At 21.1% G+C, this 16,501-nt stretch overlaps 1 long non-coding RNA gene across 1 annotated transcript; it reads left to right on the forward strand.

The window, feature by feature from the left end:
- The first annotated feature begins 219 nt into the window (after nucleotides 1–219).
- On the forward strand, nucleotides 220–15,960 carry LOC143378214 (uncharacterized). The gene is made up of 2 exons (XR_013087802.1): nucleotides 220–2,061; nucleotides 4,680–15,960. It is a non-coding gene; the product is annotated as an uncharacterized LOC143378214 (long non-coding RNA).
- Nucleotides 15,961–16,501: the final 541 nt, after the last annotated feature.

Raw genomic sequence — 16,501 nt, forward strand, 5'->3', positions numbered from 1 at the left:
ATAGAGAAAAATAGGTAAATTAAATAGAGAAAAAATAGGTAAATTATCTAGAGAAAAATAGGTAAATAAATATAGAAAACAAAAGAGGTAAATAAATATAGAAAAATAAGAAAAATAGGTAAATTATATAGAAAAAAATACGTGTAAAGTAGAGATAAATAGGTATATAAATGAAAAAAGGTAAATAAAAAATTAGTAAATAAATTAGAGGAAAAATAGGTAAATAAACAGAGAAAAATAGGTAATGATCTAGAGAAAACAAAGTAGGTAAATAAATACAGAAAAAAGAGGTAAATAAACTAGAGAAAAAATAGGTGTATAAATAGAGAAAAATAGCATATTAAAAAAATAGGTAAATAAATAGAGGGAAAAAAGGTAAATAAATAGAGAAAACAAAGCAGGTAAATAAATAGAGAAAAATAGGTAAATAAATTAGAGAAAAAAATAGTAAATAAATTAGAGAAAAAAATAGATAAAGAAATAGTGAAAAATAGGTAATGAAGTAGAGAATACAAAGGAGGTAAATAAATACAGAAAATAGGTAAATAAATAGACAAAAATAGGTAAATAATTTAGAGAAGAAAATAGGCAAATAAATAGAGAAAAATAGGTAATGAAGTACAGAAAACAAAGTAGGTAAATAAATACAGAAAAAATAGATAAATAAATAGAGAAAAATAGGTAAATAAATTAGAGAAAAAAATAGATAAATAAATTAGAGGAAAAATAGGTAAATAAACAAAGAAAAAATTTGTAAATAAATTAGAGAAAAAAATAGATAAAGAAATAGTGAAAAATAGGTAATGAAGTAGAGAATACAAACGAGGTAAATAAATACAGAAAATAGGTAAATAAATAGACAAAAATAGGTAAATAATTTAGAGAAAAAAATAGGCAAATAAATAGAGAAAAGTAGGTAATGAAGTAGAGAAAATATAGGTGTATAAATTAGAGAAAGAAAGAGGTATATAAATAGAAAAAAGTAAATGAATAGAGAAAAAATTGGAAAATAAATAGAGAAAAAATAGGTAAATAAATAGAGAAAAATAGGTAAATTATCTAGAGAAAAATAGGTAAATAAATAGAGAAAACAAAATAGGTAAATAAGTAGAGGGAAAAAAAGGTAAATAAAGAGAGAAAACAAAGGAGGTAAATAAATAGAGAAAAAATAGGTAAATAAATTAGAGAAAAAAATAGATAAATAAATTAGAGGAAAAAATAGGTAAATAAACAGAGAAAAAATTTGTAAATAAATTAGAGAAAAAAATAGATAAATCAATAGTGAAAAATAGGTAATGAAATAGAGAATACAAAGTAGGTAAATAAAAACAGAAAATAGGTAAATAAATAGAGAAAAATAGGTACATAATTTAGAGAAAAAAATAGGCAAATAAATAGAGAAAAATAGGTAATGAAGTAGAGAAAACAAAGTAGGTAAATAAATACAGAAAAAAGAGGTAAATAAATAGAAAAAAGTAAATGAATAGACAAAACTAGGTAAATAATTTAGAGAAGAAAATAGGCAAATAAATAGAGAAAAATAGGTAATGAAGTACAGAAAACAAAGTAGGTAAATAAATACAGAAAAAATAGATAAATAAATAGAGAAAAATAGGTAAATAAATTAGAGGAAAAAGTAGGTAAATAAACAAAGAAAAAAATTGTAAATAAATTAGAGAAAAAAATAGATAAAGAAATAGAGAAAAATATGTAATGAAGTAGAGAAAACAAAGTAGGTAAATAAATACAGAAAAAAGAGGTAAATAACTAGAGAAAAAATAGTTAAGTAAATAAAAAAAATAGGTAAATACAATAGGGAAAAATAGGTAAATAAATTAGAGAAAAAAATAGATAAATAAATTAGAGGAAAAAATAGGTAAATAAACAAAGAAAAAATTTGTAAATAAATTAGAGAAAAAATAGATAAAGAAATAGTGAAAAATAGGTAATGAAGTAGAGAATACAAACGAGGTAAATAAATACAGAAAATAGGTAAATAAATAGACAAAAATAGGTAAATAATTTAGAGAAAAAAATAGGCAAATAAATAGAGAAAAATAGGTAATGAAGTAGAGAAAATATAGGTGTATAAATTAGAGAAAGAAAGAGGTAAATAAATAGAAAAAAGTAAATGAATAGAGAAAAAATTGGAAAATAAATAGAGAAAAAATAGGTAAATAATTAGAGAATAATAGGTAAATTATCTAGAGAAAAATAGGTAAATAAATAGAGAAAACAAAAGAGGTAAATAAATTAGAGATAAAAGTAGGTAAATAACTAGAGAAAAAATAGTTAAGTAAATAGAGAAAACAAAAGAGGTAAATAAATAGAGAAAAAATAGGTAAATAAAATAGGGAAAAATTGGTAAATAAATAAAAAAATAGGTAAATAAGTAGAGAAAACAAAAGAGGTAAACAAATAGAGAAAAAATAGGAAAATAAATAGAGAAAAAATAGGTAAATTATCTGGAGCAAAAATGGGTGTATAAATAGAGATAAATAGCTAAATAAATCAAAGAAAAAAAGGTAAATAAAAAAATATGTAAAGAAATTAAAGGAAAAAATAGGTAAATAAACAGAGAAAAAATAGGAAAATAAATGAGAGAAAATATAGGTAAATGACTAGAGAAACAATAGGTAAATAAATAGAGAAAAATAGGTAAATAAATAGAGAAAAATAGGTAAATAAATAGAGAAAATATAGGTGTACAAATTAGAGAAAGAAAGAGGTAAATAAATAGAAAAAAGTAAATGAATATAGAAAAAATTCGAAAATAAATAGAGGAAAAATAGGTAAATAAATAGAGAAAAAATAGGTAAATAAATAGAGAAAATATAGGTGTACAAATTAGAGAAAGAAAGAGGTAAATAAATAGAAAAAAGTAAATGAATAGAGAAAAAAATCGAAAATAAATAGAGGAAAAATAGGTAAATAAATAGAGAAAAAATAGGTAAATTATCTAGAGAAAAATAGGTAAATAAATAGAGAAAACAAAAGAGGCAAATAAATAGAGAACAAATAGGTAAATAAATACAGAAAAATAGGTAAATTAGGTAGAGAAAAAATAGGTGTATAAATAGAGAAAAATAGGTAAATAAACCAAAGGAAAAAAGGTAAATAAAAAATAGGTAAATAAATTAGAGGAAAAAATAGGTAAATAAACAGAGAAAAAAGGTAATGAAGTAGAGAAAACAAAGTAGGTAAATAAATACAGAAAAAAAGAGGTAAATAAACTAGAGAAAAAATAGGTAAATAAACAGAGAAAAAAAGGTAAATAAATAGAGAAAACAAAGCAGGTAAATAAATAGAGAAAAAATAGGTAAATAAATTAGAGAAAAAAATAGTAAATAAATTAGAGAAAAAAATAGATAAAGAAATAGTGAAAAATAGGTAATGAAGTAGAGAATACAAAGGAGGTAAATAAATATAGAAAATAGGTAAATAAATAGACAAAAATAGGTAAATAATTTAGAGAAGAAAATAGGCAAATAAATAGAGAAAAATAGGTAATGAAGTAGAGAAAACAAAGTAGGTAAATAAATACAGAAAAAAGAGGTAAATAACTAGAGAAAAAATAGTTAAGTAAATAGAGAAAAAAAGAGGTAAATAAATACAGAAAAAAGAGGTAAATAACTAGAGAAAAAATAGTTAAGTAAATAGAGAAAACAAAAAAGGTAAATAAATAGAGAAAATAGGTAAATAAATTAGAGAAAAAAATAGATAAATAAATTAGAGGAAAAAGTTGGTAAATAAACAAAGAAAAAATTTGTAAATAAATTAGAGAAAAAAATAGATAAAGAAATAGAGAAAAATATGTAATGAAGTAGAGAAAACAAAGTAGGTAAATAAATACAGAAAAAAGAGGTAAATAACTAGAGAAAAAATAGTTAAGTAAATAGAGAAAACAAAAGAGGTAAATAAATAGAGAAAAAATAGGTAAATAAAATAGGGAAAAATAGGTAAATAAATAAAAAAAATAGGTAAATACAATAGGGAAAAATAGGTAAATAAATTAGAGAAAAAAATAGATAAATAAATTAGAGGAAAAAATAGGTAAATAAACAAAGAAAAAATTTGTAAATAAATTAGAGAAAAAAATAGATAAAGAAATAGTGAAAAATAGGTAATGAAGTAGAGAATACAAAGGAGGTAAATAAATACAGAAAATAGGTAAATAAATAGACAAAAATAGGTAAATAATTTAGAGAAGAAAATAGGCAAATAAATAGAGAAAAATAGGTAATGAAGTACAGAAAACAAAGTAGGTAAATAAATACAGAAAAAATAGATAAATAAATAGAGAAAAATAGGTAAATAAATTAGAGAAAAAAATAGATAAATAAATTAGAGGAAAAATAGGTAAATAAACAAAGAAAAAATTTGTAAATAAATTAGAGAAAAAAATAGATAAAGAAATAGTGAAAAATAGGTAATGAAGTAGAGAATACAAACGAGGTAAATAAATACAGAAAATAGGTAAATAAATAGACAAAAATAGGTAAATAATTTAGAGAAAAAAATAGGCAAATAAATAGAGAAAAGTAGGTAATGAAGTAGAGAAAATATAGGTGTATAAATTAGAGAAAGAAAGAGGTATATAAATAGAAAAAAGTAAATGAATAGAGAAAAAATTGGAAAATAAATAGAGAAAAAATAGGTAAATAAATAGAGAAAAATAGGTAAATTATCTAGAGAAAAATAGGTAAATAAATAGAGAAAACAAAATAGGTAAATAAGTAGAGGGAAAAAAAGGTAAATAAAGAGAGAAAACAAAGGAGGTAAATAAATAGAGAAAAAATAGGTAAATAAATTAGAGAAAAAAATAGATAAATAAATTAGAGGAAAAAATAGGTAAATAAACAGAGAAAAAATTTGTAAATAAATTAGAGAAAAAAATAGATAAATCAATAGTGAAAAATAGGTAATGAAATAGAGAATACAAAGTAGGTAAATAAAAACAGAAAATAGGTAAATAAATAGAGAAAAATAGGTACATAATTTAGAGAAAAAAATAGGCAAATAAATAGAGAAAAATAGGTAATGAAGTAGAGAAAACAAAGTAGGTAAATAAATACAGAAAAAAGAGGTAAATAAATAGAAAAAAGTAAATGAATAGACAAAACTAGGTAAATAATTTAGAGAAGAAAATAGGCAAATAAATAGAGAAAAATAGGTAATGAAGTACAGAAAACAAAGTAGGTAAATAAATACAGAAAAAATAGATAAATAAATAGAGAAAAATAGGTAAATAAATTAGAGGAAAAAGTAGGTAAATAAACAAAGAAAAAAATTGTAAATAAATTAGAGAAAAAAATAGATAAAGAAATAGAGAAAAATATGTAATGAAGTAGAGAAAACAAAGTAGGTAAATAAATACAGAAAAAAGAGGTAAATAACTAGAGAAAAAATAGTTAAGTAAATAAAAAAAATAGGTAAATACAATAGGGAAAAATAGGTAAATAAATTAGAGAAAAAAATAGATAAATAAATTAGAGGAAAAAATAGGTAAATAAACAAAGAAAAAATTTGTAAATAAATTAGAGAAAAAATAGATAAAGAAATAGTGAAAAATAGGTAATGAAGTAGAGAATACAAACGAGGTAAATAAATACAGAAAATAGGTAAATAAATAGACAAAAATAGGTAAATAATTTAGAGAAAAAAATAGGCAAATAAATAGAGAAAAATAGGTAATGAAGTAGAGAAAATATAGGTGTATAAATTAGAGAAAGAAAGAGGTAAATAAATAGAAAAAAGTAAATGAATAGAGAAAAAATTGGAAAATAAATAGAGAAAAAATAGGTAAATAATTAGAGAATAATAGGTAAATTATCTAGAGAAAAATAGGTAAATAAATAGAGAAAACAAAAGAGGTAAATAAATTAGAGATAAAAGTAGGTAAATAACTAGAGAAAAAATAGTTAAGTAAATAGAGAAAACAAAAGAGGTAAATAAATAGAGAAAAAATAGGTAAATAAAATAGGGAAAAATTGGTAAATAAATAAAAAAATAGGTAAATAAGTAGAGAAAACAAAAGAGGTAAACAAATAGAGAAAAAATAGGAAAATAAATAGAGAAAAAATAGGTAAATTATCTGGAGCAAAAATGGGTGTATAAATAGAGATAAATAGCTAAATAAATCAAAGAAAAAAAGGTAAATAAAAAAATATGTAAAGAAATTAAAGGAAAAAATAGGTAAATAAACAGAGAAAAAATAGGAAAATAAATGAGAGAAAATATAGGTAAATGACTAGAGAAACAATAGGTAAATAAATAGAGAAAAATAGGTAAATAAATAGAGAAAAATAGGTAAATAAATAGAGAAAATATAGGTGTACAAATTAGAGAAAGAAAGAGGTAAATAAATAGAAAAAAGTAAATGAATAGAGAAAAAATTCGAAAATAAATAGAGGAAAAATAGGTAAATAAATAGAGAAAAAATAGGTAAATAAATAGAGAAAATATAGGTGTACAAATTAGAGAAAGAAAGAGGTAAATAAATAGAAAAAAGTAAATGAATAGAGAAAAAAATCGAAAATAAATAGAGGAAAAATAGGTAAATAAATAGAGAAAAAATAGGTAAATTATCTAGAGAAAAATAGGTAAATAAATAGAGAAAACAAAAGAGGCAAATAAATAGAGAACAAATAGGTAAATAAATACAGAAAAATAGGTAAATTAGGTAGAGAAAAAATAGGTGTATAAATAGAGAAAAATAGGTAAATAAACCAAAGGAAAAAAGGTAAATAAAAAATAGGTAAATAAATTAGAGGAAAAAATAGGTAAATAAACAGAGAAAAAAGGTAATGAAGTAGAGAAAACAAAGTAGGTAAATAAATACAGAAAAAAGAGGTAAATAAACTAGAGAAAAAATAGGTGTATAAATAGAGAAAAATAGCTAATTAAAAAAAATAGGTAAATAAATAGAGGGAAATAGGTAAATAAATAGAGAAAAATAGGTAAATAAATAGAGAAAATATAGGTGTACAAATTAGAGAAAGAAAGAGGTAAATAAATAGAAAAAAGTAAATGAATAGAGAAAAAATTCGAAAATAAATAGAGGAAAAATAGGTAAATAAATAGAGAAAAAATAGGTAAATTATCTAGAGAAAAATAGGTAAATAAATAGAGAAAACAAAAGAGGCAAATAAATAGAGAACAAATAGGTAAATAAATACAGAAAAATAGGTAAATTAGGTAGAGAAAAAATAGGTGTATAAATAGAGAAAAATAGGTAAATAAACCAAAGGAAAAAAGGTAAATAAAAAATAGGTAAATAAATTAGAGGAAAAAATAGGTAAATAAACAGAGAAAAAAGGTAATGAAGTAGAGAAAACAAAGTAGGTAAATAAATACAGAAAAAAGAGGTAAATAAACTAGAGAAAAAATAGGTAAATAAACAGAGAAAAAAAGGTAAATAAATAGAGAAAACAAAGCAGGTAAATAAATAGAGAAAAAAATAGGTAAATAAATTAGAGAAAAAAATAGTAAATAAATTAGAGAAAAAAATAGATAAAGAAATAGTGAAAAATAGGTAATGAAGTAGAGAATACAAAGGAGGTAAATAAATATAGAAAATAGGTAAATAAATAGACAAAAATAGGTAAATAATTTAGAGAAGAAAATAGGCAAATAAATAGAGAAAAATAGGTAATGAAGTAGAGAAAACAAAGTAGGTAAATAAATACAGAAAAAAGAGGTAAATAACTAGAGAAAAAATAGTTAAGTAAATAGAGAAAAAAAGAGGTAAATAAATACAGAAAAAAGAGGTAAATAACTAGAGAAAAAATAGTTAAGTAAATAGAGAAAACAAAAAAGGTAAATAAATAGAGAAAATAGGTAAATAAATTAGAGAAAAAAATAGATAAATAAATTAGAGGAAAAAGTTGGTAAATAAACAAAGAAAAAATTTGTAAATAAATTAGAGAAAAAAATAGATAAAGAAATAGAGAAAAATATGTAATGAAGTAGAGAAAACAAAGTAGGTAAATAAATACAGAAAAAAGAGGTAAATAACTAGAGAAAAAATAGTTAAGTAAATAGAGAAAACAAAAGAGGTAAATAAATAGAGAAAAAATAGGTAAATAAAATAGGGAAAAATAGGTAAATAAATAAAAAAAATAGGTAAATACAATAGGGAAAAATAGGTAAATAAATTAGAGAAAAAAATAGATAAATAAATTAGAGGAAAAAATAGGTAAATAAACAAAGAAAAAATTTGTAAATAAATTAGAGAAAAAAATAGATAAAGAAATAGTGAAAAATAGGTAATGAAGTAGAGAATACAAACGAGGTAAATAAATACAGAAAATAGGTAAATAAATAGACAAAAATAGGTAAATAATTTAGAGAAAAAAATAGATAAAGGAATAGTGAAAAATAGGTAATGAAGTAGAGAATACAAAGGAGGTAAATAAATACAGAAAAAAGAGGTAAGTAACTAGAGAAAAAATAGGTAAATAAATAGAGAAAATGTAGGTAAATATAATAGAGAAAAAGTTGCTAAATTAACAGAGAAAAAATAGGTAAATAAATTACAGAAAAAATAGATAAAGAAATAGTGAAAAATAGGTAATGAAGTAGAGAATACAAATGAGGTAAATAAAAACAGAAAATAGGTAAATAAATAGAGAAAAATAGGTACATAATTTAGAGAAAAAAATAGGCAAATAAATAGAGAAAAATAGGTAATGAAGTAGAGAAAACAAAGTAGGTAAATAAATACAGAAAAAAGAGGTAAATAACTAGAGAAAAAATAGTTAAGTAAATAGAGAAAACAAAAGAGGTAAATAAATAGAGAAAAATAGGTAAATAAATTAGAGAAAAAAATAGATAAATAAATTAGAGGAAAAAATAGGTAAATAAACAAAGAAAAAATTTGTAAATAAATTAGAGAAAAAAATAGATAAAGAAATAGTGAAAAATAGGTAATGAAGTAGAGAATACAAACGAGGTAAATAAATACAGAAAATAGGTAAATAAATAGACAAAAATAGGTAAATAATTTAGAGGAGAAAATAGGCAAATAAATAGAGAAAAATAGGTAATGAAGTAGAGAAAATATAGGTGTATAAATTAGAGAAAGAAAGAGGTAAATAAATAGAAAAAAGTAAATGAATAGAGAAAAAATTGGAAAATAAATAGAGAAAAAATAGGTAAATAAATAGAGAAAAATAGGTAAATTATCTAGAGAAAAATAGGTAAATAAATAGAGAAAACAAAAGAGGTAAATAAATTAGAGAAAAAAGTAGGTAAATAACTAGAGAAAAAATAGTTAAGTAAATAGAGAAAACAAAAGAGGTAAATAAATAGAGAAAAAATAGGTAAATAAAATAGGGAAAAATTGGTAAATAAATAAAAAAATAGGTAAATAAAATAGGGAAAAATAGGTAAATAAACAGAGAAAAATAGGTAAATAAGTAGAGAAAACAAAAGAGGTAAACAAATAGAGAAAAAATAGGAAAATAAATAGAGAAAAAATAGGTAAATTATCTGGAGAAAAAATGGGTGTATAAATAGAGATAAATAGCTAAATAAATCAAAGAAAAAAAGGTAAATAAAAAATAGGTAAATAAATTAAAGGGAAAAATAGGTAAATAAACAGAGAAAAAATACGTAAATAAAAGAGAGAGAGAAATAGGTAAATATATAGAGAAAAAATAGCAAAATAAATCGAGAAAAATAGGTAAATTAGGTAGAGAAAAAACAGGTGTATAAATAGAGAAAAATAGGTAAATAAATAGAGAAAATATAGGTGTATAAATTAGAGAAAGAAAGAGGTAAATAAATAGAAAAAAGTAAATGAATAGAGAAAAAATTGGAAAATAAATAGAGAAAAAATAGGTAAATAAATAGAGAAAAAATAGGTAAATTATCTAGAGAAAAATAGGTAAATAAATAGAGAAAACAAAAGAGGCAAATAAATAGAGAACAAATAGGTAAATAAATACAGAAAAATAGGTAAATTAGGTAGAGAAAAAATAGGTGTATAAATAGAGAAAAATAGGTAAATAAACCAAAGGAAAAAAGGTAAATAAAAAATAGGTAAATAAATTAGAGGAAAAAATAGGTAAATAAACAGAGAAAAAAGGTAATGAAGTAGAGAAAGCAAAGTAGGTAAATAAATACAGAAAAAAAGAGGTAAATAAACTAGAGAAAAAATAGGTGTATAAATAGAGAAAAATAGCTAATTAAAAAAAATAGGTAAATAAATAGAGGGAAATAGGTAAATAAATAGAGAAAACAAAGCAGGTAAATAAATAGAGAAAAAATAGGTAAATAAATTAGAGAAAAAAATAGTAAATAAATTAGAGAAAAAAATAGATAAAGAAATAGTGAAAAATAGGTAATGAAGTAGAGAATACAAAGGAGGTAAATAAATATAGAAAATAGGTAAATAAATAGACAAAAATAGGTAAATAATTTAGAGAAGAAAATAGGCAAATAAATAGAGAAAATAGGTAATGAAGTAGAGAAAACAAAGTAGGTAAATAAATACAGAAAAAAGAGGTAAATAACTAGAGAAAAAATAGTTAAGTAAATAGAGAAAACAAAAGAGGTAAATAAATAGAGAAAAATAGGTAAATAAATTAGAGAAAAAAATAGATAAATAAATTAGAGGAAAAAATAGGTAAATAAACAAAGAAAAAATTTGTAAATAAATTAGAGAAAAAAATAGATAAAGAAATAGTGAAAAATAGGTAATGAAGTAGAGAATACAAACGAGGTAAATAAATACAGAAAATAGGTAAATAAATAGACAAAAATAGGTAAATAATTTAGAGGAGAAAATAGGCAAATAAATAGAGAAAAATAGGTAATGAAGTAGAGAAAATATAGGTGTATAAATTAGAGAAAGAAAGAGGTAAATAAATAGAAAAAAGTAAATGAATAGAGAAAAAATTGGAAAATAAATAGAGAAAAAATAGGTAAATAAATAGAGAAAAATAGGTAAATTATCTAGAGAAAAATAGGTAAATAAATAGAGAAAACAAAAGAGGTAAATAAATTAGAGAAAAAAGTAGGTAAATAACTAGAGAAAAAATAGTTAAGTAAATAGAGAAAACAAAAGAGGTAAATAAATAGAGAAAAAATAGGTAAATAAAATAGGGAAAAATTGGTAAATAAATAAAAAATAGGTAAATAAAATAGGGAAAAATAGGTAAATAAACAGAGAAAAATAGGTAAATAAGTAGAGAAAACAAAAGAGGTAAACAAATAGAGAAAAAATAGGAAAATAAATAGAGAAAAAATAGGTAAATTATCTGGAGAAAAAATGGGTGTATAAATAGAGATAAATAGCTAAATAAATCAAAGAAAAAAAGGTAAATAAAAAATAGGTAAATAAATTAAAGGGAAAAATAGGTAAATAAACAGAGAAAAATACGTAAATAAAAGAGAGAGAGAAATAGGTAAATATATAGAGAAAAAATAGCAAAATAAATCGAGAAAAATAGGTAAATTAGGTAGAGAAAAAACAGGTGTATAAATAGAGAAAAATAGGTAAATAAATAGAGAAAATATAGGTGTATAAATTAGAGAAAGAAAGAGGTAAATAAATAGAAAAAAGTAAATGAATAGAGAAAAAATTGGAAAATAAATAGAGAAAAAATAGGTAAATAAATAGAGAAAAAATAGGTAAATTATCTAGAGAAAAATAGGTAAATAAATAGAGAAAACAAAAGAGGCAAATAAATAGAGAACAAATAGGTAAATAAATACAGAAAAATAGGTAAATTAGGTAGAGAAAAAATAGGTGTATAAATAGAGAAAAATAGGTAAATAAACCAAAGGAAAAAAGGTAAATAAAAAATAGGTAAATAAATTAGAGGAAAAAATAGGTAAATAAACAGAGAAAAAAAGGTAATGAAGTAGAGAAAGCAAAGTAGGTAAATAAATACAGAAAAAAAGAGGTAAATAAACTAGAGAAAAAATAGGTGTATAAATAGAGAAAAATAGCTAATTAAAAAAAATAGGTAAATAAATAGAGGGAAATAGGTAAATAAATAGAGAAAACAAAGCAGGTAAATAAATAGAGAAAAAATAGGTAAATAAATTAGAGAAAAAAATAGTAAATAAATTAGAGAAAAAAATAGATAAAGAAATAGTGAAAAATAGGTAATGAAGTAGAGAATACAAAGGAGGTAAATAAATATAGAAAATAGGTAAATAAATAGACAAAAATAGGTAAATAATTTAGAGAAGAAAATAGGCAAATAAATAGAGAAAATAGGTAATGAAGTAGAGAAAACAAAGTAGGTAAATAAATACAGAAAAAAGAGGTAAATAACTAGAGAAAAAATAGTTAAGTAAATAGAGAAAACAAAAGAGGTAAATAAATAGAGAAAAAATAGGTAAATAAAATAGGGAAAAATAGGTAAATAAATAAAAAAAATAGGTACATACAATAGGGAAAAATAGGTAAATAAATTAGAGAAAAAAATAGATAAATAAATTAGAGGAAAAAATAGGTAAATAAACAAAGAAAAAATTTGTAAATAAATTAGAGAAAAAAATAGATAAAGAAATAGTGAAAAATAGGTAATGAAGTAGAGAATACAAATGAGGTAAATAAAAACAGAAAATAGGTAAATAAATAGAGAAAAATAGGTAAATAATTTAGAGAAAAAAATAGATAAAGGAATAGTGAAAAATAGGTAATGAAGTAGAGAATACAAAGGAGGTAAATAAATACAGAAAAAAGAGGTAAGTAACTAGAGAAAAAATAGGTAAATAAATAGAGAAAATGTAGGTAAATATAATAGAGAAAAAGTTGCTAAATTAACAGAGAAAAAATAGGTAAATAAATTACAGAAAAAAATAGATAAAGAAATAGTGAAAAATAGGTAATGAAGTAGAGAATACAAATGAGGTAAATAAAAACAGAAAATAGGTAAATAAATAGAGAAAAATAGGTACATAATTTAGAGAAAAAAATAGGCAAATAAATAGAGAAAAATAGGTAATGAAGTAGAGAAAACAAAGTAGGTAAATAAATACAGAAAAAGAGGTAAATAACTAGAGAAAAAATAGTTAAGTAAATAGAGAAAACAAAAGAGGTAAATAAATAGAGAAAAATAGGTAAATAAATTAGAGAAAAAAATAGATAAATAAATTAGAGGAAAAAATAGGTAAATAAACAAAGAAAAAATTTGTAAATAAATTAGAGAAAAAAATAGATAAAGAAATAGTGAAAAATAGGTAATGAAGTAGAGAATACAAACGAGGTAAATAAATACACAAAATAGGTAAATAAATAGACAAAAATAGGTAAATAATTTAGAGGAGAAAATAGGCAAATAAATAGAGAAAAATAGGTAATGAAGTAGAGAAAATATAGGTGTATAAATTAGAGAAAGAAAGAGGTAAATAAATAGAAAAAAGTAAATGAATAGAGAAAAGATTGGAAAATAAATAGAGAAAAAATAGGTAAATAAATAGAGAAAAATAGGTAAATTATCTAGAGAAAAATAGGTAAATAAATAGAGAAAACAAAAGAGGTAAATAAATTAGAGAAAAAAGTAGGTAAATAACTAGAGAAAAAATAGTTAAGTAAATAGAGAAAACAAAAGAGGTAAATAAATAGAGAAAAAATAGGTAAATAAAATAGGGAAAAATTGGTAAATAAATAAAAAAATAGGTAAATAAAATAGGGAAAAATAGGTAAATAAACAGAGAAAAATAGGTAAATAAGTAGAGAAAACAAAAGAGGTAAACAAATAGAGAAAAGATAGGAAAATAAATAGAGAAAAAATAGGTAAATTATCTGGAGAAAAAATGGGTGTATAAATAGAGATAAATAGCTAAATAAATCAAAGAAAAAAAGGTAAATAAAAAATAGGTAAATAAATTAAAGGGAAAAATAGGTAAATAAACAGAGAAAAATACGTAAATAAAAGAGAGAGAGAAATAGGTAAATATATAGAGAAAAAATAGCAAAATAAATCGAGAAAAATAGGTAAATTAGGTAGAGAAAAAACAGGTGTATAAATAGAGAAAAATAGGTAAATAAATAGAGAAAATATAGGTGTATAAATTAGAGAAAGAAAGAGGTAAATAAATAGAAAAAAGTAAATGAATAGAGAAAAAATTGGAAAATAAATAGAGAAAAAATAGGTAAATAAATAGAGAAAAAATAGGTAAATTATCTAGAGAAAAATAGGTAAATAAATATAGAAAACAAAAGAGGTAAATAAATATAGAAAAATAGGAAAATAAATAGAGAAAAATAGGTAAATTATATAGAAAAAAATAGGTGTATAAGTAGAGATAAATAGGTAAATAAACCAAAGGAAAAAAGGTAAATAAAAAATAGGTAAATAAATTAGAGGAAAAAATAGGTAAATAAACAGAGAAAAAAAGGTAATGAAGTAGAGAAAGCAAAGTAGGTAAATAAATACAGAAAAAAAGAGGTAAATAAACTAGAGAAAAAATAGGTGTATAAATAGAGAAAAATAGCTAATTAAAAAAAATTGGTAAATAAATAGAGGGAAATAGGTAAATAAATAGAGAAAACAAAGCAGGTAAATAAATAGAGAAAAAATAGGTAAATAAATTAGAGAAAAAAATAGTAAATAAATTAGAGAAAAAAATAGATAAAGAAATAGTGAAAAATAGGTAATGAAGTAGAGAATACAAAGGAGGTAAATAAATATAGAAAATAGGTAAATAAATAGACAAAAATAGGTAAATAATTTAGAGAAGAAAATAGGCAAATAAATAGAGAAAATAGGTAATGAAGTAGAGAAAACAAAGTAGGTAAATAAATACAGAAAAAAGAGGTAAATAACTAGAGAAAAAATAGTTAAGTAAATAGAGAAAACAAAAGAGGTAAATAAATAGAGAAAAAATAGGTAAATAAATTACAGAAAAAAATAGATAAAGAAATAGTGAAAAATAGGTAATGAAGTAGAGAATACAAATGAGGTAAATAAAAACAGAAAATAGGTAAATAAATAGAGAAAAATAGGTACATAATTTAGAGAAAAAAATAGGCAAATAAATAGAGAAAAATAGGTAATGAAGTAGAGAAAACAAAGTAGGTAAATAAATACAGAAAAAGAGGTAAATAACTAGAGAAAAAATAGTTAAGTAAATAGAGAAAACAAAAGAGGTAAATAAATAGAGAAAAATAGGTAAATAAATTAGAGAAAAAAATAGATAAATAAATTAGAGGAAAAAATAGGTAAATAAACAAAGAAAAAATTTGTAAATAAATTAGAGAAAAAAATAGATAAAGAAATAGTGAAAAATAGGTAATGAAGTAGAGAATACAAACGAGGTAAATAAATACACAAAATAGGTAAATAAATAGACAAAAATAGGTAAATAATTTAGAGGAGAAAATAGGCAAATAAATAGAGAAAAATAGGTAATGAAGTAGAGAAAATATAGGTGTATAAATTAGAGAAAGAAAGAGGTAAATAAATAGAAAAAAGTAAATGAATAGAGAAAAAATTGGAAAATAAATAGAGAAAAAATAGGTAAATAAATAGAGAAAAATAGGTAAATTATCTAGAGAAAAATAGGTAAATAAATAGAGAAAACCAAAGAGGTAAATAAATTAGAGAAAAAAGTAGGTAAATAACTAGAGAAAAAATAGTTAAGTAAATAGAGAAAACAAAAGAGGTAAATAAATAGAGAAAAAATAGGTAAATAAAATAGGGAAAAATTGGTAAATAAATAAAAAAATAGGTAAATAAAATAGGGAAAAATAGGTAAATAAACAGAGAAAAATAGGTAAATAAGTAGAGAAAACAAAAGAGGTAAATAAATATAGAAAAATAGGAAAATAAATAGAGAAAAATAGGTAAATTATATAGAAAAAAATAGGTGTATAAGTAGAGATAAATAGGTAAATAAACCAAAGGAAAAAAGGTAAATAAAAAATAGGTAAATAAATTAGAGGAAAAAATAGGTAAATAAACAGAGAAAAATAGGTAATGATCTAGAGAAAACAAAGTAGGTAAATAAATACAGAAAAAAGAGGTAAATAAACTAGAGAAAAAATAGGTGTATAAATAGAGAAAAATAGCATATTAAAAAAACAGGTAAATAAATAGAGGGAAAAAAGGTAAATAAATAGAGAAAACAAAGCAGGTAAATAAATAGAGAAAAATAGGTAAATAAATTAGAGAAAAAAATAGTAAATAAATTAGAGAAAAAAATAGAAAAGAAATAGTGAAAAATAGGTAATGAAGTAGAGAATACAAAGGAGGTAAATAAATACAGAAAATAGGTAAATAAATAGACAAAAATAGGTAAATAATTTAGAGAAGAAAATAGGCAAATAAATAGAGAAAAATAGGTAATGAAGTACAGAAAACAAAGTAGGTAAATAAATACAGAAAAAATAGATAAATAAATAGAGAAAAATAGGTAAATAATTTAGAGAAAAAAATAGATAAAGGAATAGTGAAAAATAGGTAATGAAGTAGAGAATACAAAGGAGGTAAATAAATACAGAAAAAAGAGGTAAGTAACTAGAGAAAAAATAGGTAAA

The sequence above is a fragment of the Andrena cerasifolii genome, unplaced genomic scaffold (genome assembly GCF_050908995.1).
Source record: "Andrena cerasifolii isolate SP2316 unplaced genomic scaffold, iyAndCera1_principal scaffold1302, whole genome shotgun sequence".
Lineage (NCBI taxonomy): Eukaryota > Metazoa > Arthropoda > Insecta > Hymenoptera > Andrenidae > Andrena > Andrena cerasifolii.